Source organism: Rousettus aegyptiacus, unplaced genomic scaffold, assembly GCF_014176215.1.
Source record: "Rousettus aegyptiacus isolate mRouAeg1 unplaced genomic scaffold, mRouAeg1.p scaffold_m13_p_10, whole genome shotgun sequence".
Classification (NCBI taxonomy): Eukaryota; Metazoa; Chordata; class Mammalia; order Chiroptera; family Pteropodidae; genus Rousettus; species Rousettus aegyptiacus.
Window position 1 is genome coordinate 36,867,048 of NW_023416285.1, and position 26,577 is coordinate 36,893,624.

Sequence of the window (26,577 nt, forward strand, 5' to 3'; positions counted from 1 at the left end):
CCTAGCAGTACTGAGGGATCCTCGGTTCTTTTCACTGACACAATAAAGAATTACAGATCTCAATATTAGAAAAAGTAAGATTTATTAAAGTATGTTTCAAGGAGAAACAGGCTACGACAAAAAAAAAAAAAGGTGTAGCTGTGCAGAAGTAAAAAGATTTATTAAAGTATGCTTCAAGAGGAAAGTGAGTTACAGGAAAAGGACTATAACCCGGCAGAAGTGGGGAGGGCTTATATATATTAGGTACGTGATAAGAGATTAGAAGGGTGGTGCTAGATGACTGGCATGTGATTGACATTTGGCTGTTATATAACTCTCTGCCTACTGCGCATGCGGTTACCCAGAATTCAGTCTGTTATAATTAGATTCATTAACTTCCAAGCATAGGCATGATATCATAATGACGGTATGATAAGGCTAAGGTCATGGGGAGGTTGGAACTGACTGTGCACGTGTTTGTGTTTGTGGCAGGACTAAACTGGTTCTGTTTTATAGCTTTTCCCTCCTTTGAACCTCACGATGTAGGGGTAATTTACGACCATAAAATGCGAGTTCTAGGGAGGTCCTAAGAGGGCTCTTTTGGGAGGGGCCTTCATTCCTCAGCCACTAGTGTCTACCTAACTACCTAACAGTGACTATCAATAGTTAACAATACTGTATTGTATATTAAAAAGGTGCTAGGAGAGATCTCATCAAAAGAAGAAAATTTATAACCATGTGAGGTGATGGATCTTGATTAAACTCATGTGGTAGTCATTTTGCAAAATATACATAAATGAAATCATGCTGTCATCCTATAACAAATACAATGTTAAACATCAATCATATCTCAATCAAACTAGGGGAAAAAATCAGAACTACAGAATTTCTACTTCAACCTATGATGTAAAGCGAATCAATTCCTGTTCAGTTTTATATATTGCACTCCAGTGGGTCAGTGAATTATTCAATTGACCAAGTACATAGCTTCTAGATTTGAAGTAAAAGGTAAAATAAATCTCTAGAGGAGATTATGACATTATGAAAAAGAAGAAGACAAAAAAATGATAATTTGTTTATGGTGGAATAGTACACAGGTAAAGAGCTTAGAGAATTATAACATTGTGATGAGTGAATGAGTGAGTGAGAGACAATGAATGAGCAAGTGTTTAGTGTTGCAAAAAGAAAAAAAGAAAGACGAAAGAGGAGAAGGAGGAGGAAGAGAGGAAGAAAATACAGAGGGAAGAAGATAAAAAGTCTCAATGACTAAAGTGGTCTAAAGAGATAATTTAACAGCCTAGAATATATTTGTATTACATGTTATCCTTAAAATGCATTTAAAATATATTGGAATGAAAAAAACACTCTCAATGAGATACAGTTAAATGACAAAAATTTCAACTTTTAGCAACAATAGGTAAAGCCAGGTAATTAAAATCACTCTTTATTCTTCATGATAATAAAAGTAGAAATCAAGCATGTAGCATTTGAAAACTAGTCAGGAAGTTAGAAGAAGTTACTCCTTGAGAAAAATATGATCTGGAATGTCTGAGTTTTAAATTGTCTTTTTCAGAAACTTAAGATGAAAGATTTAACTTTTGCATCAACTTTACAAGAAAACAAACTTAAGCCTTTCAAAAGTGAATAGATAACCAAGTATAAGAGGTTTTCAATACTACTGCAAATGTTCCACCAGAGACATTTGTTTTCATCCTTGTCCATCCGCTTTATTTCGAGTTGCTTTGAGAAGGAGGTAACAGTATCAGAAAATGAGGATGATTACAATTTAGGGAGTTGGCGTCACTTGAGATCCAAATTCCCCACCTACAGTCTGGAATCCTGAGTTCTCTAACAAAATTCTGGACCAGAAAATTGAAAAAAATTTTTTTTAAAAAAAACAGCTTTTAGATTTTCCTAGATGCAAAACTTTTAAAAAGTTTTTCTGATCATTGTTTTTGTTTTGTATTTTAAAAAATAAAGAATACATACTTTTATTTTATTCTTCTATTTAGACTTTTAACTATTGAGTACCTATTGGATTACTTAGTTGATTGCTTTATGAGATTCAGAAGTTATGGCTGAAAGTCAGCTTGACTCTGTAAGGAGAGATTTCAGTCCTTACCCGGGTAGAACAGATTAACACTGAGAAACGTTGTAGTGTTTACTCATTGTTTCTTCATATTGACTTTATACATTTAGATAAAACCAAAGCTGCTTCTTCCCTTTGTGACTAAAGATTTTTAAATTACTAATTAATTAACTAGTTGATTTGACAATTATTGAAGGTCTCTCTGTGCCAAATACTGAGTTAGGCCCTGGAAATACACTTACATATAAGACTAACATTGTGCCTTGCTCTTACAAGTTAGGATATGAGGAATTTATGGCAGGATAACACTTCTAGCACAAAGAAGCTTTGAGAGTCTCTGAAGTCAAGTATATTGGTGTACACCACTACTAGCTTATCAGTTTGTACACCAAAAAGGTTGCATAGCGCCTGGAAGACCAAGTGGGTATTAAGCTGTGCACACTGAGGTAGAAAAATCCTATCAAATTGTAGGGTAGCTTACGGACACAGTTTTAATAACATGATCCAGTTTAGTTTCCAGAGTCATTTGGAAAGAGCAAATTCCAGGATCTCCAGAGAGAGTGCATCATAGTATGGGCCAGTGAACTCTTTAGATTTATCTGCATATGCACTGGAAAAAATTGGAAAGAAGGGCTTGGTTTTCCATTAAAATCAAGACTCAGAGGATCTTTATTGAGTATAGTTGCATCTCCCTTCTTACAATGATGTAGTTGATTATAATATACAAATCTAACTGCTATATTTGAGAATTAGTTCCACTATTTTTCATAGCAGAAAACAAAAGGGACAACAAACTGAACTCTGCCCTTTCACTTAGTCCATAGGGTGTTATGGACCAAATAAAATCAGTAATAATTATTAGGGCTAACATTTATTGTGGGCTTGCAGTGTGCCAAGTGTGGTGTTACTCACTCTACTGCATTTTTTAAATTTAATTCTCAGTAGAGTGAAAAATTACTATTATGAATGCCATTTTATTTGCATCAAGTAATCAAAAAATGTGTCACACCAGTAATCATTATGTCTTCCCTGATTGAGAAAGTCAAGATATCAGTACCCTGACATTTTCTACTTAAAAATATATGTACCTAGAAAGATAATATCTTTAATAATATTCAAAATAAAACACTATAACATATTTTATATCCTTCCTTCCAGGTTGTGTTTGTTTACATTTACATTAAAAACAATTACGAATGGAATGTACACAAAGAAAATTCTGTATCTTTTTAATAATTTGATGTCAAAATAAGATAAAGCCTTAGAAAGCTGGAGAATCATACTAATTAAGGGTAATTAATTTAATATATTGCCATTTTCCCCAGAGCATGGTGATCAACAAAGTACCAGATAACATTTAGCACATCAACAGAATTTGGATAGCCCCGAGGGCTTACGATAATGAAATTATACTTGAAGTGAGCTCATCCTCATTTGAACTTGCTAGAATTTTTTCCTATCCAGCTATAATATTTAGTATGTTCATCTTCTTCTGTTATTATTTGTATGCATGCCATCTAATTAGATTATAAACTTTGAGCTTAGAGAGTGTTTCTTATATTACTATATCTCTTGCAAATTAAGAATTCAACAAATATTTGCAAAAAGAATACATGAATATTAAAGCAGAAAAACAAGTACAATTCAGTATGAGGTTTGTCAATGTGTAGGAAAAAATAATGTGTCTGCTTTGCTTTAAAACATAAAAACAGAAAATCTTAAACAAACAACACATCCTACATAAGTAAAAACATCACATCCTTAGACTTCTTAATTATAGATAATGTTATAGTTCAAACTTGTGTCCAAGTATTCACTTTTTTCCCCTATCTCCTAGCCAGAGTGTCAACAAATAATAAATGCAAATATTACTTTAAATGAATAATAAAACTAAATTTACTGAAGTAAATTGAATGCACTGCTGATGACAATACTTTTTTTTTATATTGTTCTAACCTACCATCACCATCCACTAGGAGAGATGTGTGAGGCAGTTATTTGAAAGATGACTGAGTGAAACAACCTCCTAATACTGAATTAATAAACATTTTTAATAGAAAATTAATGTACTGCAGACGAGGTAGGAAGGAATTTTCCTTTGTTCAAGTGACATCCCAGTTAAAATCAACTTGTGCAAGTAGATATATAACTGCTTCATGAAAAACTCCTTCATGAAGAATCTAACCCAGTTACATCAATCAAGACTTCTTTGTTGTCTTTTTCTCCCCCAGTTTCTGAATTTTAAGTCTTTACTCTGAAAAATACAAATAGAGAATTTGTACCTAAACTACTGAACTGTTTAGAAATATCTACGGTATACAAAGCACCGCGTGGTTTTATTTTCTGTTATTCAAGTCTATGAAATTCACCTAAAAAGAAGGGAATATACTGCGCAAAAGATTAAAAGCTTAAGGAGAAAAAAAATATTAAAAACCTGTTCAGTCTTGAAATCTTAATTTATTCTCCAAATTATGAAGAAGATAAGGATGTGTAATTTTTTTCCCTGAAGGTGTGACATAAACCTATCAATATGGCCTAAAGCCACTTTCCAGGACTAAATGGTTTCCACAATGACCAGATATACTGAAAGTCTGATAAGGATGGGAGGGAGCATGGTTGTGCTGAAGATATAAGAATAAACCATACATTTGGGCAATAAGTTAATGCTCTTTGCCTTGTTCTGCATGAGAGGGAGGAGATAGAGAGAGATAAGAAGGGAGGAAGGGAGAGACAGACGGACAGACACAGAGCGAGACAGAGAAACAGAGAAAGAGACATGGAGAGACGGAGAGAGGGAGAGACAGAGAGAGGGGGAAAGGGAGAGAAGGAGAGAGGAAGAAAGGAAGTAAGGGACTGCGGGAGTGAGGGAGAGAGGGAGAGAAAGAAGTCAAGATTTAGAAGATTTGGGGGTGGGGCAAGTGATGCTTTGCTCACCTTCATTTTTCAACCTTAACCGATGGGCAATTGCAAAATTATTTCAATGCTACGTATTGTTCTCCATGTGTAATAAAGGAGACAGAAACACAGAATTTTCTGTTTATAGAGAAAACAATAGCGATTTTTTTTCTCTTGGTTAAGCTTATTCCTTTAAAAAGTATCAACTGGGAGCAAACCAAACCTTTGAAAACTGCATATGCAATTCCTACCTTAGCTACAGGGTACTAATCTTGGACTGTGTAATTCCATTCAATAAGGAATACGGACACAAATTGTTTCTCATTTCCTCCTCATTTAAGCTTCCCATTAAGACTCCATGCATAGATTAAGCTGCTAGTATTTAGCATGGAGGTCTTTAAATGAAGAATTTTTTAAAACTGTTTTGCTTTGTCTTTTATAAATGTGCACACCCAAGATATTCCAAATAAAAAATAATTCACTCTTGATGGATGGTGAAATAACATGTTCTCCTTCAGCTGAAAAAAAAACACACACACACAATAACACTGAATAAATTTCTCCACATGATTTCAAGGGATTAATTCAATTCAACAATGTCTACTTTGCCTCCACATTTAATAACTTGTGATCAATGTTTCTCAAAGCAGTCTACCAACATTGGAATTAGCTTGCTGCTTGTTAAAATTATAGCCTTCTCACTTCTTGAAAAGATAACAACTAATGAATCAGAATCTCTGATGATAGAAATCTTCGAATGTGCATTTTCCCAGATATTTTCTTTAGTAGAAATGATGTGCATTAATATGATTGGTCTGTAACAATAATCAAGAAACAGATTTGGTTTTCATAATTTGTAGCTTCCAAAACAGAGAATCCATATCTTGCCAAAATATGTAATTATAAAATGAGGCAATAAACACTAAACATTCCAAAGGGAGTCTCTGGAAGTTGATTGAAGATTAAATGACTTGAAAGCAACAAGCCAAAAATATTAGAATTTGTGTTTTATAGTATTAGATGCATAAGAGGAAAGTTAAAGTACTAGAAGGCATATTGGTAAGACAATACTGTATATCTTTGGATGCAATTTCAGTGTACTACATGGTCCTCTGCCCCATAAGAGGTACTCTGTTATGTCAAATGCCTCTAAGACAAGAGTTTCCCTGACAGTCCTAGGAAGGTGAAAGGCTGCATGTGTGTGTGTGTGTGTGTGTGTGTGTGTGTGTCTATCATAAAACCCCACAAATACATGTTAAGTCCTCAGTAAACACTTAATAATAACTGGTACGAAATGTCATTTTTATTTATTCTAGGTAGATATAGTCTCTGTTTTTAACATTATTTACATCTCTATCCTGAACTAATTGATTCTGTGTATCATTTAACTTTTCTGGATCTCAATTTCTTTGTCTATAAAATAAAATACATTGAACTAAGTATTTTTTTCAAAATTCAGCCTGCCTACATATATTGTCACTCATATTATTTTTTTTAATAAAATAACATTTTGAAATGCTAATTGTATTTTTCTAAAATGTAAAATTAACATATTTATTAAATGTTTTAAAAATCCTCATTCTCGCACTATCCAATATTATGTTGTCTTTAATCTTAGCTTTATAACCTTGCTTATAAAAAAAAAAAAAACACTTTTGACTGAATGTTTGGTTTAATGAGTCATCCTTTTCTTGGTATACTTAGTTTCTTGACACATACATTTTTAACATAATTTTGAATAAAGTTTTCATCTAATAAATCCGATAACTTTATAATTAAAAATGTTATCAATTTAATGAATATACACTTTTATTCCATCTAAAATCATGTGTTTTAAAAATGATTTAAATGTTTATTAACATCAATTTGAAAAAAATAAAAAATAACTTGTCTACACCAGAAAGCTTTTGAAAAAAGAAAGTAAACTAGTTTGAAGTATATATATCAGTGTAGAAGAAAAATCTTTGAAGGGTTATAGAATTCTCCAAGTACCACTGTAACTAAATTAACAGCCACTCTAATTAGATTTTTCTACATCTACAACTCAGCTTCTAGAGCAAAGTCCCCCAAATTCTTATGGTGTACATGAACTGGGTCTTGTGCCTTTTCACAGAGGACAAAAGAGGCAAATTAAGTGTAGCCTTTATGTTTAAATTCTAGATGCTATAATGGTTTTCCAAAGTTTTCTTATATTCAAAAGCCACTTTTCAAAAATAATAAAAAGTATGAAAAGAACTAAATAAATTTTGGATGTTTAAAATCGTGTAATAAAGTTACATTAAACCTAATTTTTATCATTTTTTTTTACTATTAGTAAGATGGAAGTATGATACACCTATTTAAAAACAGTAGATGTGATTTCGAACGAACTAAAGACTAATTAATAGAATGGTATCTTAATCATTTCATGTTAGCTCAGTTAATTTAATCTACAAATTTCTTTTGAGCACACATCTTCTGCTTAACACTAAGGACACTCCCCCAATCTCATGTTTATAAAAAGATTATAGCCTAATTGGAAGACACTGCAATATTTTAAGCTATAATAAATAATGCAATCTAGATTAAATTGATCACAGACTGCTATAAAGTGTCAAATTTTGTGACAGTATCAATGATAGATGTGTCAGGAAATGTGAACATTCAAAGATTGAGGACTCACAGTTGCAAAGGTTTCCTCTATCATCAATTTCTGCTCCTTCTATTTCCTGAATGTAAGAGGAATAGGGAGCCATAAAAGTTTCAGGTGGGGCTCTTCAATAAGAAGAATTAGAGGAAGTTAGATTAGTATCTAATTTAGCAATAGTTCCGTCTATGGCCCTCTATTATTGGTAGGAAATCAGAAGTAATTTTAGCTCTAGGCAAATAAAGCTTTTGGCAATAGAAATATATCTAAATTCTTAATTTTTATTGATCTAATATAAACCTAGATGTAAAAATTAAGAATTGAATGTAGATTATAAACTAGAATATTAAAATTCAAATCCAATTTTAATAATGAATATAATTTTTAAATTATATTTGAAAATACCCCAAATTGTTGTGATTATACAAAAATAATGGATTTAGAATGAAAATAGTTGGTCTGTGTCCTAGAATTTCCATTTCCTTAAGTATCTTTGGATACTTAGCTTTTCTTAGTTTCAGTTTCTTCATCCTTAAAGTTAATAAAATCTTTTGTGCCTCCCTCAGTCTTTAAAAACTACATTATATGATAGTATTAAAATGCTTAATAAACTGAAAATCCAAGTTGTTTTGTATTTTTGTAATAAATAAATAAAATAGCAAAAACAATCCAGGATATATGACCCAAGAAGCAAAATCAAACCAAAACCACAACAAAAATATTCTATTTCATGAAATTTGAGTTCTATCATATCCCAAATTCTTTCCTTATTTTGTATATACCCAATACTTTTTAGTGCTATGTTAAGCTTTTTTGATGCTTTATTTTTTTTGTCAAATCTGAGATAAATATCTATTTCTTTTTAATTTTTCAACTAATTAAATCTTAGTTTCTACCATGCAATTTTATAATTCTGAATAAATTTTAGAAGAATTTTTTAAAAATTATTTATCACAGAAAATTACATATTTTTTTCCTTATTTGTTTAGAATCCCATATAAAAATCTACTTTTTTTTTCTATTGAGTTTATTTTTTAAGATGAGAACTAAAAGTTTCATTGATTTATTAAAATGTCACCTATATTTCTTCTTGGGTATTATATTTAAACAATCAACCTTCCACATGTATTCTTTATTCCTAAATATATTTATAAATTAATACTGATTTTCTACTTTATCCCAATATGTTATTCAACATAATTTTGGTAAGGAATCACGTGTAATTTCTCTATTGAAAAATAGTTATTATATACAAGTAACAATTTCTTTGAGATCAATTTCCAGAATCTTCCTTTCTTGCGGAATGGAAAATTTAACATTCATACTGAAGGGAAGCAGTTTATCACTTCAAAATATGCCTTTTAGAATATTGATTTTAAGCTGGTTATCAAAGAACAAAGAACTCAAAAAACTTTTCACCCTCTCCCTGTACCTATCTAATGGAATTCAGATTGAAGAACTGCTCCAAGAAGGGAGATATTGTCTAAGATAACTATAGTTTAATATGAACTAGTGTGTGATAGGGAGGAACCTAGCAAGTTCCATTTGTTGATATTCCTCTCTGTTTTCCTTCATAAAGATGACCCAGAAAATAATTGTTTACCAAATATTTGCTTTTGCATCTCCATGTGAATTTCTTTTCTGTCCTTTGAAGTACCTAACCACACCCCCCTCTTTTTCTTTAGCTCCAGCATGATATATAAATCCCAACTGCCCAGTGCCTCCTTGGGTCTCATTCTTATGGCATCTATACATATATATCCATAATAAATTTTGGATATTTTCTCATGTTAACCTGTTTCAGGTTAATATGATCAATAGCCTAGCTAGAAGTATCTAGAAGGTGGGAAGAAAAAAATCATGTCCACCCCCTTCCCATACAAACACCTGGTCATGGATTTCTTGGAGAATTTGTTTTTATCATACACAAATTTCACCACAAATTTAATTTAATAGGACTTATCGTCTCTCTTCAAAGAAACAAAGAAACTTAAAAGAGAAAGAGCCCCTGAAGGTAGACAAATGCATTTTGCATTTAAACAAAGTAATCATTTTAGCCATAGACAATATTAGGCAATACTATTTACCCTGAATCTTTTACAGTAATAAATCAAGACTACTTTTGCACATTTTATCACAGTGTATCTCTCTAAGCTAATTGGACTCTAGAATATTAAAATTATTTCTTTGGAAAGTTAAATTAAAAAAAAAAAAAAAAAAGAAAACCTCTCATATTTGCCAGCACTCAAAGTAGAAAATAAATAAGCAAACCTCTAAATTTTTGGCTCCTTATATCTGCTTCCTCGAGCTACAGAAGCTTGCTGCTCTGATTCATTGAGGGTCCATACTCTATATTCATATCACGGGCAGAAAAAAGATCTAAGGTAAACTTGGCAGAAATTAAATACTAGGGCATGGTTTTGAAACTTCGGAAAACTAACCGAAACTAAGTTTTAACCAATGAACCTAACTATATTTAAAGAATCATATGATATTATTGTGTAAGAGATCATCTAGGTCAAACTTCCTATTTTACATGTTAAAAAAAAAAAAAAAATTGAGATCTGAAGGTTAAGTAACAAGTTAATGACCAAGACAAGATGAGAAGCCAAACTTCAAAACCTAGGCAGAATGCTTCTTATTCCTATCTAACCATAGTATGTTCACCTAATACTGCAATGCAAAGAAATTTAAAAACGAAACAGAAAAAGTCGGGAGGGGGTGAAGTGTGGTTGAGATGGACAGCAACACAAGAGAAAGTCACAAGTTGTCTGGTTCGAGAGGGCAGTCAGAGTAACTTATTTATTCATTCCTCCGCATATTCATTTAAAAAATATTTTAGGTTTCTCATATTTTGGATAAGAAGGACACAGATAGACTAGATCTTTGTTCCTTGTGAGACTAAAGGTATACATGAGCCACTCAAACTACAAATTTTATTGGTCGTTTCTGAAAAATAATTTCAAGCAGTTTATTTAGCATGTTTAAATCACAATTTGTTGATTTTTAAAACCCAAACTATTTAAATATATGTATGTGGGTATGTGTATATGTGTGTGTGTGTGTGTGTGTGTGTGTGTGTGTGTGTGTGTATATATATATATTTAGATATAGCCATATGTACAATAGCTTCCAAAAAGTTCTGTCTTGAGTACCAACTCATTTCATTATGATTATACTTGATGATCAAATTCATCTTGAATTAATCATTCATGACATTACTATAAATCAGACATTAGGACTGCTCTGCTAATGACAGTGTCACCAGTAAGCTGTAATTACTGTAACTAGGATGTAATATAATTTTTAAAAATATTTTAGATGAAAAATTTCTCCCTACATGTGCACATACATGCACACACACACATACACGCACACACACACAGTAGGGAGGGGCACATACATTGCTCTCACACATATAAAATTTAACAATAATTTCATTTTCTTCAAATGCCACAGAAAACTATGCATACCTATCATCCTAACATTTAATTTAGATGTCATACGAGGACCTAGTATAAAAGTAAAATAATTTGGAATCCATGATTTACATTTCCACATTTGAAAAAGATATTTTTGACACATCTTTTAAGCAATATAAAAAGAAAGATATTCCAGCAGCATTACTCTTAATAAATGCTGAGATGTACCTGACAATCTATTTTCGAAATATTCATTAGAAGATAGTTCATAAAATTAATAGGGTGTTTCACCAGACTTCATTGTGAAATACTACCCTGAAATACGCCATGAGTGTGTGTGTGTGCACACACACATACTACTTGAAATGTAGTTTTCCACTGCTCTTCCATTTACATGTCAAACATAATTTATCAGAATATAAAATACAAACTACTGTAAAGATGACACATTTTAGAAACTAGTCACAGATTATGTCAACAAACTGATTGCCTTTGATGTTTTAAAGAAGAATAGCTTAGTTATTTTCTATTTTAATCTTCCACTCATCTATTTTACTAGAATTTTAAATTGGAATAATAAAATCTTATGGAATAAGTGTCTTATAATAAACAAATTTATAGTTTTAGGAGCAAAATAACAAAATTCTTTAATAGCTGCAGCTGGCAGGGAACCAATTTTTAATATGTTATAGCTCAATAGGTTTGAGTGTACCATTGGTGTGTAAGGGTCGGCAGGAGTATTTTGTTTTTCCAAATAATTTTGTCTTATAAAAATTCTAAGTATCTAAGCACCATGATTCAAAATTAACACTATTTTACAATATCCTTATTGAAAGAAGTAGTGGAGCTAACAGATTGTAAATTATTTTAATATATTCAAAATTATGAAATAACAGAAATACATTGGACTAGAAAATAGTTGACTTGGGTTCTGTGCATAAAAGAAATGCCTCTCAGTATCATCTATCTATCATCTACATCAAAATATTCTGGTCCTAACCCCTGTCCTCTCATTTTGGGAATGGGGCCCAGAAACCTGATAGACACTGAAATTTGAGAATCACTAGCCTTTGGGTTACAATTTCCTTATCTGTTAAACCTTTGTGGTGATTAACATTTTATGGCTTGTATACTTTATATGATCTATTCTAAATACTTTTGAGTACTTCTTGTGAATATCCAGCAGGGCATCCACTTAGCTTTATGCAGATGGAGTTTCACAAGCAGGATAATAACAAAGCAAGTAGGACAGAAACCTCAGTTTCCAGATCATGGGGATTTTGGAAGTTCTATTGAGTTATCATGGGTTAAGAACCCAGTTTATTGATAGCCTTTTAAAATATATTAACTACTGTTCTTTAAAGGTTTGGAACTAAAAAATAATTTAATTAAATTTCTCTCCACACTCAAATTTGTGTCCATGATTCTCATTTTTGACTGACAGGAGTACTCGAGCTAACTTAGCACCAGCACTCTTAGTTTTTAATGTATGAGGCTGCACAGTCTTTTTTGCTAAAGATTATGATCTTGTCTTTCAATGAGGCAGAAGAGAACACTGTTCTTGGTGACATTTGATGTTTTTTACTTCAGCTTTCTTCACTGACTCCAGTGAATAAAGCACTTCATTAATTGCAAATAAGGAGAATCAATAGCATTTTTCTTCAATGACTTTGTGCTGATAAACTGTCGTGCCACCATTTAGGACAATTATTACTCTGAAGAATGATAAGATACAATGGACTAAAGCATTTGAGCTTAATATTTACTCTTTTATTAATCAAAAGTTAAATATTCATGATCTATTTAAGTAAATAAATACAATATTCAAAAATTCCTTAAAAACATAATCAAATGCAATTTGAATGATTTTTCTGACATCGAGAAATATCTACAGGAACACTGAGGGAAAACATGATAAGATGATGTGCATCGAAGGGTAACTGAGTCATTAATTATAGATTTTTAAAAAAATAAAATACGTGTTGACATTGGTGCGGTAACGTAAAATATACAAGACAGTAGGTGAATTCTTAACTCCATTTGGTTCTTAAAAGTGTGTTTGTAAATTAAGTACTTATCCTGTGATACTCACTGGGCACTTACCCTGGGCATGAAATAAGGTAATAAAGGCACAAAAACACATTCTGAACTCTAAATAGATCCCTGTGGAGATTGGAAAAGCTGATATGTAAATGCAATGTATAAATAGTTAAATGTTGTATGAAGTGATGTGGGATGACAGAGGAAGAAACAACTTCTTGGTAGATAAGAATGTGTCAGGCAACAAGTAAGGCCATCCATGTATGAGAGGACATAAATGCTGATGGACTCTGAAGCTCCACTGAACCTCTAACAACACTTCCTTACAATGTTTCACTCTCTCAATCCCAACAAAAGTGCAGCATGCATCGAAGTTTGGCGGACCGAGAAGATCCTTCGAGCACACCTTGTCTTTGATTCTATGCATAAATAACAACTTACATTTATTATCAATTTTTTTTTATCAAAAACATACTTTTTAATTTTCCTTTTCTTACTTTTAAGTAATATATTGACAGGATATAATAATGTTTGTTTTCTCCTCTCTTTGGCAGGTTGTCTCGTTAGTCTCACAGTGCATATTGCATGTTTTTAAGAGAGAGTATTTTCTGCCTGTCATTTTTTTATAATAAGATTTTTAAAGGCATATGGTTTATGGCTCAAATATGTGTTTATTTATTCAGTCATTCATTCAATTTATTCAACAGATATATATCGAATGCCTGCTCTTTGCAAATATTATTCTTGGCAAAAGGAATAGTGTTGAATAAGACATATAAGATCCTCATTTTTGTGCAAATTATATTCTGGTGGGAGGGAGAAAGACAATAAACAAGAAAATATATAAATGACTAAAACAATTTTAAAAATAAGAAAACCATAAGTGTGGAATAGAAATTAGTTCTTGGAGACTATGTTACTATTATTTCAATGGAGGCTAAAAGGCAGTGGTAATATTTGAGTCTTACTATATAGAGATCTGAATGAGAAGTTATATCTAAGCAGAGGAACAAGGAAGCTTTACTAGTCTGGGAAATGTAAAGATAACTAGGACAGCTGGAATCTAGCGAATAAGTGAGAAAATAATGGGGTTAAATAAGAGTTTGGGAAGAAGCCAGATCACCTAAGACTTATGGTCCATGGCATCGATCTTGTATTTCATATTGGATTCAATGAATAACATGCCATTTCTCTAACAGTAAGGCACACAAAAGATACACACACACACACACACACACACACACACACACACACACATATATCCCTCAGAATTTACTTAATTCAGATACCTTGTCATTTATTTTGTAGCAATCTATATTAATGAAAGACTAGGCAGCCAAAAATATGAAGTAAATATTTATCGTACATTATCTAAGTTAATATATAAAATTATTTTAATTTTATAAGGCTATTTATAATATATAATCATATGTATATGTTCACATTGTATGAAATAACTAGTTATTTAAATAAAGAGCAACTAGCATATTATAAATTGTTAATAAGTGAAAATATATCTTAATATCTTTCCTTCTTTTATACATCCTTCTTATTAATGTACAATGATCTCCATATAAATGAAATGCTGTTTAGAAATTTTCATACTTTTATTTATGTCCAATTCGTCATTATTAGTGAAGTCTTTACCATTGGGAATAGGGAATGGTGAGTTGAGTATGCAACATGATCAATGAACCATATAAAATGTTCTCAAGGTAAGTTTTCAATAGCTATAAAAACATACAGCACCTTATTATTGTTTTGTATATCAAGTAGGCCAAAGAATGAAACTGTGGACTAACAGAGTCACAAAATGTATCATCTAGACACAATTTTACAGACCACTTCCGTTAAAAGGGATATGATAGCAACGATCAGACATTTATGTCTAAAGGCAAGATTTCACACATAGATTTACAGAGAGCAAACAACAGTCAAATGCTTGCTAACAACTAAAACATAATTAAATTTCACATTTTCCTTCATGTAACCTTATATGACTTTTTGTTTCATTTTAATTGATTATAAATAGTGAACAAACTTTTCATTTTATTACTTCAAAGTCTAGTTCATAACATCTGTGTTAGATATCATCTCTGAACACTATCTGAGGAATTAAAGTTTATGACGGTGTCTTTCACAAAAGAGAAAGAAGTGACTTTCTGTAAATATCACAGCAAAGGCAGAAGCTTTTTAAAATGTCTAGTTAGAGCCCTAATGTACTATGGAAATAATTCCTGGGATGATAAGAACCAATCTAACCTGTCAGAGAACCACACAGCTCACCCCTGATTCAATCAATCAGGTGTTTAATATATTTTGATCCTCCAGCTCCTATATTGATTTACTGTAAATAAAATTGTGTTAATTTAGTAAAATGCTTGAAAATCACTGAATAATAAATTCATTAATAAAGAGATTATGAAAGTAAAATAAATTGTGAAATATAACATCAGCTTGGGGGTTCCAAAGAAGAGGTAGATTATTTATAAGGCACAGTAAAACAATGCTGTTAAAGTTGGAATTAAATCAGGATATTAAATATATGAATACTGCTGTATTCATGTTTGATGATATAGGTTGAGACAGGATTTCTTAGTTTCTTCAGGTATTATCATTATCTTCTCAGTAGTTTGTGGTGTCCCAAGCACTGGTCAACTTTTTTTTTTTTTTTTTCCCCATGCCAAAATACAACCTCTTCACATCTGAGAGAAAGTTGAGTACCTATTTCTTTAAAAGCAGTGGATACTGTGCCTTTTCTAATATCTGTGAATATATTTTTAAAAAGGCTATATAGAGTATGGTTTTTATAGTTCTTATCTGTAATTATATTTTGTTACTATAAATGTGCTTCTGCTTGTGACTGCAAAGTCCAGTGGGGAAATGTCTGAAGAAATCAAGCCCTTGACACATGATCTGCATGAGTTATCTGTCCATAAAGGATGTCTGTTTTGAGAAAATTTTGTTATTATTCCAGATGGCAGTACTGTCATTTTGGCCACACCACATGTAGCACATTCAGGAATTATTCACTGTGTCTGGTGGCCTGGAAATGATTCTGCTATTGAAAAGACTGTAACAAAGTGTCAGCATATGCCAAACTATTCAGCACTGTCCTCCAAAAGAACTTCTTTTCCCATGGGAAGTTACCAAGAAGTTTTGGTCAACAATCCAAATTTCTTTCACCAGACTTTTCAAACAGAACTTCATTTATTAATGTTTTGCTTGGCTCAGAGTCAACCTAAGTTTATGTCAAATGGAAGTTATGCCTGTTATTGTAAAGCACTAGTAGTCAGATACTTTAGTTTTGGATTTATATGATTTGTGAATAGAAATATTATACGAATAGTCAACATTATTGTTCTCATTAATGGAAAACATCTTGAGGTTCATTTCAGTGGTCTCCATTTAGAAATGAGTATTTACTAACCATTTTATGAGCGTTCTTCGATCACTTTAACTGAAAGACAGACTTTATGAAGTGAAAGATGAGTCCTTTCTACTATAATTGAGGTCACAGACCTTTGTCATAAAACATCCAAAGTGCAAGGCTTTCAGGGTACTATAGCTACACTGATTTCAAAAGCCTTCCTTCCTTGATGACCTAACAATCACAAAACCATTAAAAACATCCACTCCAAAGTTCTTTGATGTTGGATTTTCACCTATACCTTCCAACACATCATCAGAGCCTTAAGTGAAGACATGTTTTTCCTAGCACAACTGCAATGGTAAAAGTGGAGAGAGCCTTTATATATTCTATGGAGAGAGCCTTTCCAATAAGTGTCTAGTCTCCTGGTTAAAAGATAATGTGCAATTCAAAATAAGGGCTAAAGAGTATTTGAAGAACAGAAGATAAGTCTGCTGTGATTTATATTGGTTGGAAAATTTTCTTTTATCACTTATTGAGGTCTAATTTGGTCACTCCAGGATCTTGAATTTATAAACTAGAGGAAAAGAATATTAATGATACTAGAAAAGTGATTATTCTAAAACTTCAAAGGTACTATAACAGAAGGTAGTAAAATGTAGAGAAGATGCACAAATAGGAATTGCAAGGTCATACTTGAGAAAGTAAAGTTTAAAGATTTACTTCGCCATGGGCAAATGATGAGCATGGAGGGAAAATGCAGAGATGTACATGTTGGCAGAAAATAAAGGCCTAAATCAAAAGATAAATGAAAGTTCAGCCATTTTTCATAAGATAGGAAAACTCTAAGATTAGGCATAACATGTATTTCCAAGATTTACTTTTTAAGCAAAAGCCTTAGAAAGATATTTGGCATTAATCAGTTAATTTGATAGACTAAATGAGTAAGTGTTGACAGAAGAGCCAATAGAAGATAATTATTGGTAAATAAGGAATAGAGAGTTTTAAAAGTTGTTGTGCATTTATCAATCTGTCTGAAGTGGCAGTAGTCTGTACCTGCCAAAGATTTTTCTACCAAAACAGTATTTAGGACACTGAGCTTTCAGGGTTTAAAAGAAAATGAATCGAGGATTTATTTACTCACAGTTCCAATCTAAATAATTACATTTTAGGATTCCTAAAATTACATCAGGTCATTCAGTTTATAAAAAATGAACCACGGCAACCAAAATTATGCTGATTAAGGTTTTTCTAGGAAAGAGTTTATCAAACTTTAAAGCACTAGAAAAGTGTCACTATCTATTTGACAATGGGAATAAGAGATAATGCTTGGAATTATAACTGGTGATGGCACAACAGCCTCTGAGAAACTCAAACTGCTTGACAAATAGTGATACATGTCATATTGTTTTTACTTCGGATTTCCAGCACAACATAAGGAGAATCATAGAAAGATGCTGACTAATCTAAGTTTAAAAATCAAAACACAAACTATTAGAAGCCAACGCAAGGACCAATGCACTTTGTGAAAAATGACTATGTTCAAATATATGTACAGAAGTAAACTTACATCATAAATTTGCATGTGAAGTTTACAAAATTCTTGGCGTAACTTATTGAAACAAATTTTTTAAATCTTTGGTTATTTGTATCCATAGTTGCTTTAAGTTTTAGTTAATTTGCACAAAACATTCTTGACTTGGGGGTAATGAAGTATAAGGTAAGTGTATTGTGAAATAGGAGTAAGTTTACATATTATAGTTTTGCTAAGATTCAAATAATTGTCAAAAATGTTGGTAAACCTCTACAATGCATTTTGAAAGTTTTAAATATTCAGGTTATCATTTGAGCCATGAACATTTACATCTAAGCTTTGTAGGACTGTTCATTCTTTCCATATTTACTGAGAACCCATTATGGATCAGGTATTAGTTTAGAGTTTAGACACTAGAGAAACATCGGTGAATGAAAGTTTGCATTTTCTGAGTCCTTACATTCTATTGGAAGCCAGATTAGAAGCCTCTTACATAGAATGATTTTTCTAGTGTTCACTTTCATTTCCTCCTTCGACACATTTTTGTTGAGTGTCTATTTCATTTAGTTGAGAAAAATTAGGTACCATGAATATTGTCAACTTGCAGTTATGATGAAGCTAGACAAGGCGTTGCAATTACCATGTTTATAGTTAAAAAAGGAAGACATAAAATTTAAATTAAGCAATGCCAGTAAAGATGGTAATTATTAAGATCAAGATCATATTAGATACTATGTCAACTATGACCAGCCTAATCCAGTGGTCAATGAGCACCATGTAAGGCAAAAAACAAACAAACAAACAAACAAAACCCAACAACAACGTAAAATAAGAAAGGCAGCTTTGGTAGACAGAATCCTGAAATGGCCCCCTGATTCCCCTCCCCCTGGTGTCCATGCCCTGCATAATCCACAGGTCTGTTTACCTGATGGTTTTACTACTGTGCTTAGGTTACCCTGTATGGCAGAGCTGATTGAAGATAGGGAGATTATCTGGATGGGCCTGATGTAATGACAGGACTCAAAGGAGCAGAGTTTTTTCTAGGTAGTCTCAAAAGAAGTCTGAGAGTCTATGAATGGAAAGAATTTGACACTCTGTTGCATGCTATAAAATGGAAGGGCTCAGGAATCAAAGAATCTGTAGGGACACTAGCAGCTGAGTGGCCTACTGGTGGACAGTCAGCCAGCAAGCAGCGACCTCAGTTCTACAACCCTGAGGAACCAAATTCTGCCAACAAGAAGAATGAATTTAAAGTGGATTCTCCCCAAGAATCTACAGACAAGAACTGATTTTGGCCTTGTGACGCCGTAAAGAGAGAATCCAGTTACTCCCTATATGAGTTCTGGCCTAAGAACTGTAAGCTAATAAGTTGCAAAATTTGTGATAATTTGTTACCAGCTATAGAAAATTAATACAGCTGTGGATAATAATGATAAACTCTGCTCAAATTAAATTGGACAGAATTATATTTTAACGATTTAGACTTTTTTTGGCTTGAAATAGGTAAGAGTGCTAAGATTACTTAGATTTCAAATGCTTGGTACTCTCATAAATTCTTAACTTTATGAAAAAAATTATATTATTTCTTTAAATATCTGCATTCCTCATCTACTCTTTGCTCCATAAGCTTCCTAAACTATTGGATTTTTAAAGAAGTAACTGCACTTAGCACATTTTATGAGAGAGAGAGAGATATCTGTAAATATATAATAACAAAAATTATATTCATCATTACTGTTTTTCATTTGATAAATATTTTAAATTGTCAGCTATCTCGCAGACACTAGATGAGGTTCAGGGGAAATGAAAGTCAAAGGAAAGAAAAGGGACAAAATGAAATCCTTACCCCTACGAAAATTATATACTTGTTGACAGAATGAATACAAAATGGGTAAATGAACTAATTGCTTTTCCACTCACTTTCAAGTCCATACCTAAAATTTTTAGAAGTTAGCATTTCATAGGTCAATTTTGGGAGAAAGGGTGAAAAATGTTGATAGTTAATTGCTGATTTCTCAGGTTTTGCATACTCTTGCCCTTTTTATAGGCAATGTTTGCTTTGAAACATCTTCAAATCTATCATTGTAACCATAGAATCCTGACTTTTCCCTGGCTTCCAAGGAATTAAGACTGTCACAAATCATAATCTAACAACTATAATCCAAGCCCTGTGTACACAGTAGGAAATAAAGTTAAATTATTTAAAAAATTCTATACATAAATCAGTATCTTGAGTAAGCAGTGTATTGTAAAAAACTAATATTAACATGGAGAAAACTGACCAGTGCTAGCCCTTAGCAAAATTGTTAGGTAGGCATAAATGTTCATTTGTCACCTTCTCTCCTTTTATTCAACTCTATAATTGTTAAGTATAAATTTTAAGGCTGACTTCTGAGTTCTGCTACTTACAAAAAGTTCTATAATCATGTTACATTAAAAAAAAAAAAAGACTTTTCTGGACCTTAGTTCAGCAAATAATAGCACCTTTTTGTTTTAAAAACTGAGATACCTTTAAAGTATTTAATATGATTATTACACCATCCTTCATCTTGCCAGTAGTTCTCAACTGGGGGTGATTTTACCATCATAGGACTTACCCCAATGTAGGACATATTTTTGGTAGTGAATGGTGAGGTGCTACTGAAATCAAGGGGGTAGAAGCCAGGGATACTGCTAAAGATCCTACCTTGCACAAAGCATATCCCCACAATAAAGACTTTTCTAGCCAAAAATGTCAAGATTGGAGTCACAATTGAGAAATCCTGCTCTATGCAGGCAGGTCGACACTGCAGAAATGTCAGCTCTGGATCCCTGGATTTATTGTCTTTTACTGTCCCCCATTAAATTGCTTGTTCTCTTTGTAAAGATATCTAATACTCAATTAATGTCTCGATCTTATTTGTGTGTGGTTGTCTCCAAGAACTGTCTGAATTTTTACAAGGTGAACCTGAAAATACAATCCTGAGAAATCAATCTCAGGTTGTACTTTTCAGTTCTAAGGGATGCCTGGAAAGCACTGCAGTACATTTTGGAATTTTGAGTTAATTGTTTAAAATAATCGACTGTTGGTGATAAGTTGATAATCTTTGTATATAAACTTTACTCTACAAAATGTTGAAAAAGAAAAGCTTATCTTTTGGGATAACTTCTCTAATTTATCTGATAAGGTGTTTATGGGAAGAAAATTTTTGTTTCTTAACAATGATATTCCTTATACTCCAGTAGAAAAACATTATTTGCAATCCAATGATAGCATTACTTAAGTAAATCGGTATTCTGGTGGTTACTGATTGATGTTATCAAAAATGATTTTAGAACTAAACCTTTCAGGAAAAAACAGCTCCCAAAAATTCAAGAGCAATACACACACCGTTACTTGTATTTCTGTCCCAATAATTCCTCTATAAAGTACATTTACCACTAATGGCTATTGTTTCAATTGGATATTTATACTTCAGACTCTCAGCAAAGTATTTAACTTTAAATGTATTTGTTATTAAAAACTGAAAGATTACACATAATAATAAGAGGAGTGTCTGAGAAGAAAGGTGGGGGATTGTGGGAAATAATGGTCTGATAAAAGATAGAGGGTATGAAGATGAGGACAGGAATGAAACTATGATCATAGAAAAGTACTGCATGTAAATATTTTATGAAAAAAGCAAAGAAGAAGGAAAGATCAAGTCTGTTGCTTAGTTTTTGGAACCTGGATCTCTGTAAGACTCCAACGCTCATCAAGAGAAATCAACGACAAAGGAAGAAGGTGTAGCTTTACCAGCTAAGGGTCACTGAAGGAAAATGTTAAATTGAGGAAAGATTCCTCTACTTTTCTCCAGTAATAGTTTTAAAGTATTATTTTAAAGTATTATTTTCCCTAGTGATAATTAAATAGATTCCAAATAAAGTAAATTTAAAACATCATGAGACAAAATGGGATCTTAAAAAAATGTAGACTATCAACAATCTACAAGAAGTAAAAATAATCATTTTACTGTTTTTGCATTTAAAATAAGAAAAAATAATTGATACTATTATGCACCTTCTTACATTCTATTCCTCATATCATGATAAATGTTTCCAATTAAGAAATTCCCTCCAGGATAAAAAAATAATATTTGTGAAGCTATCAATCAGTTATTAAGAAATAAAGTATGTGTTAAGCTATAAGGGTCCTAAAACAATAGGAATGGTTATTTTTCAATTTCCATTAATGACCACTTTTCTTTGATGTATATTCCCAAAGCCACTATATAATTTAAAGGTTGGATGTTTGTAACATGGATTTTGTTTTATTTGTAGAAAAGAGAATTAAATGTTAATGATAGAGTTTTGAATTACTGGAATTAAGTAAACCACGTCACATGCTGATTTATAAAGTAACAAAGAAAACATAGGAAACCATGGTCATGGGAAGTAATTGATCCCATTAGTATATAGTATATACACAGACAGCAAAATAAATACTTTTAATTTAAAAAATAAAAAGAGTGATATTGAATAATCGGTATTTTTAGCTGATGTGCAGAGCTATTCTCCTTTAAGGAAATACAGAGACCATATACTTCTTTTTCTCCCTTATACATACAATGGTTGCAAGGAATAGCTTTATCTGTAAATAGACATACAGAGAGAGAAACTTAATTGACGAGTAGGACACAGCTCAGTCATCTTACACTACAATGAATAGGACATTCGTTTGTCATTTTGTCACTAAGTAACTATAAAAAATAGTTACACAATGCTGGATTTGGGACACCCAAAAGCTTACAGTCAATTCTGCATAGTTATGGTTTTAAAATGGCTTCTTACTGAGAATAGTTTAAAAGTGAAAATAATAGACATGCCAGAACTTTCATTGTATGAAACTAGTTTGATGCACATAATTTCTATTTGAATTTTTTATCTTTTAAACCAGATGTAGCATATGCAAAAATTATTTGCTTCTCTAAATGGGTATGCCAAGCAAGTGCTAAGCAGGAAACTCAATTTCATTATAGCAGAGAGAGTAGCAAAAATATAAGACATCATTCCATAAAGTATAAACTTTTAATCTTTGGTTTTAGTTGCCCCCCCCCATTTACACTGTTATTAATTTTTAAAAACTCATGTACTTTACTTAGGAAATACATTAGAAGCATATTTTCATTTCTTGCCCTTGTTTATAAATATTTGCTATTGTGTAATTTGTTTTTTAAAATCTGTTTCAATTCTATTTTCTCTGAATTTGATATATTTTGTTTAGAGTCTAGCTTGATAAGAAGTATTTATCTTAAAATACACACAAACAGACACATAAGGACATAACTTCTTTCCAGAAATTGAAATGCTTAAAACATGTATAATTAAATTAGCTGTTTTTGTTTGGGTATAAGAATATCACTCCATATTTCTCAGGCATAAATAAGCAAAAAAAATTGAGGTCTCTCTCAGTAAATGTCTGTGCACTTGGAATGATCTCTGCATAGTTATAGCATGGAATTCAGAGAAGGGAAAATGAGCTAATTATACAGTTTGTCCTAAATGTGAGGAAATAGTACCAAATCTCCGAATGGGCTAAATGTCTTTTGGGGTACTTGGATAATGCAGTATATTAATACAATCATTTTCTTGTTATTTAAATGGTAGCAAATACTACTAGTTTTTTTACCCTCAAATCTGTTTCCCTGTATGTTTTAATATATGGCCACTCAAAATAAAGTCTACATCCTCAACCTTTCCTTGTGTTTAGATATAAATGACCATGAGAAAAATTTGTCTCCCATTGAAAAATAAGAATAAGCATTGTATGCAATTTCCAGGTAAGTGTTGTGTGCAAATTTAAAGGCAGCATTCACTCTTCCACCTCCATTCTTTTTACTGGCTGGAAAAAAGATGTAATGCCTAAAGTACCAGCATATCTTAAACCATGACGTGAATCCACATGATGAGAAAAGAGAAGAAAAAAGAATCTGGTCCTTTAATATCATTGAGCCATCACACCACCTCAGATCTACCTACTTTTGGCCTTGTATATTGTTTAAATGACTGTTAATATTGTATATGTGTAGAAACAGTGAGAGTTCTATTCATTCAACTACTTTTAATCGATTCGTGATAGCATGCTATAATTGAAATATATAAAATTTTAATACATAGCTGCTATCCGTCAGGGTAGGCTCTTGTTTTAAAAAAAGTCATGCCATGTTATCTATTTCATAAAAAAAAATTTGGCAAGAAAAACAATATCAAACAAGCATGCTGGAAATGATATAAATGAATAAATCATAAATGAATACTATTTAAACAGAGTAAAAGGTTTTAAACTTCCTATGATATTAGAAAAGGTAAGTGTAGAAGATAGAGGTAAATATTTCAAAAAATATCATTCATTCATTCATCTATATATTCAATAGAAATTTATCAAGTATTTATTGTCTGTAGCCATGATAGTCAGAGTTCCATTGCCTTAATCTTTCACTTATTTGACATTCCTTTGATAGTTCTCTTTGCCAATCCCAGTATACATTAAATCATTTAATTCTTATATATTTTCTGAGAGTCATTTACAGGTAAGAAACCTGAAGATTAGTAAGCATAAACCACTCACTCAAGGTCATTCAGCTAAAAGTGGATAAACAAGGCTTGATCCATGGTCTGTGTGATGCTAAAGTCTCTGCTATATGTCAAGGTTTGTCCCTCCTTGTAAGGAGTTCACATTCTGGCAGAGGTGGCCAAGCAGATCCATTTTAATAAATTGCCAACTCTGGCATAATAAAGTGGAAAGTATTTACAGCAGAACAGATAGAATGATTGATTCTTCTTGACGGGTTCATGATAGAAGGCATAAGTGAGGTTCACAAAAAAACTAACAATGCAGCTGATATTTTAAGGAAGTATAAGAATTCAGGCATAAAATGAGAGACTAAAAGTTCTAAACAAGAGGAAAGGCGTGTGCAGAGGTAAAGTGGTATGAAAGAGCATGACTCTTTAGAATATTTTAGTGTGGTCGGAGCAAAGAGTTTGCTCTGAGGAGATATGAGAGAAATGGTGCAGAATCTGAGGGAAGGGGGCTATCAAAGAGGGAGCGATTGATGACATCCGTTGCCAGGGAGAATTTAGAGAGGATGAGGACTGAGGAAAGGTCATTGTATTTGATGATGAAATCCTATCAAAGAGCTTTGGAAGTAGAAAGCTGTAGCAGAAATGGGTGGGAGTGGAGACACTATTTTAATACATTTGAAGTGAATGGATTGAAACATGAGATTTTATTTGAAGGCAAAGTACTCCCCTACACTAGAGTTTGATTGTTTTATTTTAAGGGAGGAAGACAGTTAAGCATATCTGGGGGAAAGGAGCTAGTGTGGAGGAAGATACAGAAAGACTAATAATGGCTCAGGACTCTGGAGGAGGCAGAAAGGGACGAGAGGAGACAACACAGATGGAGAAGAAGGACTTGAATTGTCTAGAGTATGTAGGTAGCTTAGGGAAAGAGGTAAAGATGAAGAACCTCTTGCAAAATGGAAAATTCCAGGAATAGTAAGAGCCTGCTGAGATTAGTATAAATTAATGCAAGTAATGAAAAAACAACTGACAAGTTTTGCTGCAATTACTCAGAGACATTTATAAGATTTTAAGAAATAAATAAAGGGAATCTCAAGCATTGCTGATCGTCCAAGTAAAGTTATAAGTAAAAAATATATAAAAACTCTGTTGGGCAAATATTACTAATGTGAAATGTTAATTCACCAAAACAAATATGTAGACTTCATTTTTACTATTGAGACAGCGTAAAAGAATTTTTTTCCAATGACTTCAAACTGAGAAAAGTTTTGTGTTCTGAGTCAGTAGCTGGAATGTGGAAGAAAGCAAGGTTCTGACTGAATGCTTTAAATGGTGTGTAGGAGTACAAAAATGTGGACCCTTTCAGCCTATGGTGGGCAGGCAGAGTGGAAGGTTGCCTCTGCATGGCAAAGACAGTCGTACTCTAAGGTATAGGAAAGTACTACAAAGAGCTACTATGTGTGCTTTTGTGGGTAATATAGGTTGATGACTGCTGTAGCGAATTAGATGGAACTGTACCCTCACAAGGATACAGGAAAGCGCTAATCCATCACTCAGGATAGATGCATGGAGATGAATAGCAGTGGACATTTCAGCGGAAGACTGGAAACTGTACTAGTGAAAGCAGAACTAGTGAAAGGACAGGATCACTACAGGATTACTTGGTTTATGGCTGATTGTAGTGTGAGTTTGAGTTTAAAAGGGGTAGAAAGACACTAATAGTGTGACTTTGGGGAAAATTCTTAAGGCCATATTCAGCATTAAATGAGTTTACTACCTAAAAAAGGCCAACAGAGTTTTGAGAGGGAACATCTCAGCAATGCTCATGATGGACTAAAAACCCTCCTTTTCCAAATACCACATAAAACCCTTCCCAGAATCTTGTATATTCTAGGGGGAGGGAAAGAACCCACATATATCCACAAGATGTAATTTCCAGCAACCTGTGGCAAACAGAAGTTGAGCCAGATTTCTCTGCTTATGAAAAATGAGTTATTTCTTGTCCCCAGATGTTATAGACCAAATTAAAACTCTTGCTGATAATTTTGTTCTACACAATTTTTTTTTATAGACAAATCTCCC

General features: G+C 32.4%; 1 protein-coding gene across 3 annotated transcripts in view; it reads right to left on the reverse strand.

Annotated features, from left to right (window-relative positions):
* The window catches only part of GRID2 (glutamate ionotropic receptor delta type subunit 2), a 1,244,053-nt gene that overhangs the window by 778,176 nt on the left and 439,300 nt on the right, over positions 1 to 26,577 (reverse strand). The window lies entirely within an intron of this gene.